Source organism: Octopus bimaculoides, chromosome 23, assembly GCF_001194135.2.
Source record: "Octopus bimaculoides isolate UCB-OBI-ISO-001 chromosome 23, ASM119413v2, whole genome shotgun sequence".
Lineage (NCBI taxonomy): Eukaryota > Metazoa > Mollusca > Cephalopoda > Octopoda > Octopodidae > Octopus > Octopus bimaculoides.
Genome location: NC_069003.1, coordinates 19,301,497 through 19,304,563, shown reverse-complemented (window position 1 = coordinate 19,304,563; position 3,067 = coordinate 19,301,497). Strand labels below are relative to the sequence as shown.

The 3,067-nt window shown below is 37.8% G+C and overlaps 1 protein-coding gene and 1 long non-coding RNA gene across 4 annotated transcripts in view; one reads left to right on the top strand and one right to left on the bottom strand.

Moving 5' to 3' along the window:
* Nucleotides 1–1,433, bottom strand: part of LOC128250588 (uncharacterized) — an 8,524-nt gene extending 7,091 nt beyond the window's left edge. The window contains exon 1 of one of the 3 annotated variants that reach the window (XR_008266614.1): nucleotides 800–1,433. This is a non-coding gene — a long non-coding RNA (uncharacterized LOC128250588). The remainder of the gene's footprint in view (nucleotides 1–799) is intronic. The other 2 variants (XR_008266616.1, XR_008266615.1) reach the window with 2 other exon arrangements.
* The window catches only part of LOC106879044 (multiple PDZ domain protein), a 293,438-nt gene that overhangs the window by 144,923 nt on the left and 145,448 nt on the right, over nucleotides 1–3,067 (top strand). The window lies entirely within an intron of this gene.

Genomic DNA, 3,067 nt, shown 5'->3' with positions numbered 1-3,067 from the left:
TATATATATATATATATATATATATATATATATGTCATTTATGTATATGTATATATGTAGATAGATGAAACTGCAGAAGTATGGCTGTGTGGATAAGAAGTTTGCTATACAACCATGTCATTTCAGGTTCAGTCCCTCTGTGCAGCACCTTGTGCAAGTGTCTTCTACTGTTGCCTCTGTTCAACCAATGCCTTGTGCATCAAGTTGGTAGATGGAACTGTATTAAACCCATCATTTATGTGTTTGTGGGTGCATGTGTTTGTGTGTGTGTCTGTGTGTATGTATGTGTGTGTGAAGTGATGCCAATGTGCAAGCATGTTGTCCTCATGTAAGCTGTACTGATGTTGGTATTGCTTGACCCTTTCGGCTTTTGGAAACCTGTGGAATATAAAAATCCTTAGTCTGAAAAAAAACTGAAAGTTAGCAACAACAAGAATGTTTGGTTATAAACTACTGTGGCCTAACATCTTTTTCACAGAAGACTGGAAAGGAATATCATCACCTGTATGACAGTGATGCTTGTTTTACAACCATTGCATGTTGTCAAGACACGGGTACATGCATGCATGCACACACACACACACACACAGATGATGGGTTTAATACAGTTCTGTCTACCAACTTGACTCACAAGACATTAGTGCCATGCAGTGGGACTGAACCCAGAAACCTATTTCTTGGAAAACAAACTTCTTACTAAACACACACAAACACACACATCTTCCACACGTGCACACACACACACACACACACACACACACACACACAGAGAGAGAGAGAGGGATGACAGATATATTACCTAGTTTCTCTATCTTCAGAAATAATCCACCAGCTGTTGCACTGATGGCTTGTTTTGCTTGCTTTTACTCCTCCTCCTCCTCCTGCTGTTGTTATTGTTGCCAGTATGAGTGGGGGGGGAGGCACTGTAAATGTTGTGATCATCACCACCACTACATCGATCCCTCCACCACTGCCAGCACCATCAAATCCTGCCTTCTCCAACAGAAACAGCATCAGGAAAGAGTTTCCAACTATAGGCTGCTTGCTGCTGCTACTACTACTACGACTAGCACCGCCACCTTATTCTGAAAATGCTGCTGTCTTCTTTAACAATATCCTGACCATTTCCTTTCCTGAAATAAATCAGTTGACACTAACGTGTTTAATAATATATGTTCTATCAATCTAATGGCATGGAATAGGAGTATCTTCCTTGATCATTACTTTTACTCCCTTTGATTCAAAGTGAGTACTTCCCCTAACCATTACATTTCACTTCCTTTGAATAAAAACACCAAAGAGACGGGGGAACATCCATGTAGTTACATAACTTGTTAAAAACGCAGCCAAGTCTCTCTCACCTCACAGCTTGCCATCTTACAGAAAATGAAGGACAAATTAAATAATTTGGCTCGTTATGCAGTATGCTTGGTAATATGGTCACAGCTGGAATGCTTTTAAATGCAAGAGACTAACTTAGATGTCAACAACGAAATGCTGAGAGAAAGATTTATGTTAAGGGACCATGAGTCTATAGATGACTAGGTTACATTGACACATTGATTCAATAAGTAGGCTTTGCTTCCAAACCATGTGGTCTAGAGTTCAGTCCTAGCACATGGCACCTTGGGAAAGTGTCTTCTACTACTGCCTCAACTACTACTGACTAAAGACTTCTGAGTGGATTTGGTAGATGGAAACTGAAAGAAGCCTACTGTACATATATGTATGTATGTCTCTTTGTGTTTGTCCTTCACTACTGCTTGACAGTAGTTTAGTGGTTCAACAAAAAAAGGACCAATAAAATAAACTTAGAAAGAAAACTAAGTATTAGGGTAATTTGTTTAATTAGACATTTCAAGATGGTGCCCCAGCATGGCCACAGTATAATAGCTAAAACAAGTGAAAAATAACTGATATATGATCCTAGAATCCATTGGGTTTTGTTGGATGAACTTTGAAAAAAAACTTTCATATCTTATACCTTATACAAACAAAACTGTATCAGCCAGAACTTAAACAGTGAAGAAGTTTGGAACAATTTCTACATCCTTGGACCAGAGAAACATGATGCTTCAGGAATGTCCTTTTCTCTGAGAAAGAAAAACTTTTCCAATAATTTAATAGGAAAATTTCTTTTCCCTCAGGCAGCAAATTGAGAGTTTTTAAAGAGTTGGATTGAATATTTTGTAGATATTTGTTCTATCACTCACAACTGTGGATTCAAATCCCACAGCAGTCAGTTTCATCTTTTCAGGGTTGATAGTTGATGAAAAAGAAAAAGAGAGTGATCTAAGGTAATGGATTGGTGCAACTGTAAGAGCATCTGATTGGGTGCCCTGTGGTATTTATCCTAGGTCTTTGCATTCTGGGTTCAAATCCCTGTTTGCACACATCCACATCTACATACACACATACATTTACACACACAAGTACATATACACAGACACATACACATATATAAAGATATATATACCCATACACACATACACTTATTCTTTTATTCTTTTACTTGTTTCAGTCATTTGACTGCAGCCATGCTGGAGCACTGTCTTTAATCAAACTAATCAACCCCAAGACTTATTCTTTGTAAGTCTAGTATTTCTATCGGTCTTTTTTGCCGAACCACTAAGTTACAAGGATGTAAACATACCAACATCGGTTATCAAGCAATAGTGGAGGGACAACCACAGACAAACACACACACACACACATATATATATATGACGGGCTTCTTTCACAAAGCTTTAGTCGACCCAATGCTATATAGCAGAAGACTTGCCCAAGGTGCCACGCAGTGGGACTGAACCTGGAACTATGTGGTTGGGAAGCAAGCTTCTTACCACACAGACACTCCTTATGTATATAATGTCTAACATGAATGCTTTTAAATGCATAAAAACAACATATGTTTACTGAATAATGCATTCAGTACATGTATAGATTCATATATATATTATAATTTTATTGACAGTAACTTTGAAGTTTTGCCAGTGATGGTTTATCCAATATGTGCAATACTACATATATATATATGCAAACAGACACACATATGAAGATACACACA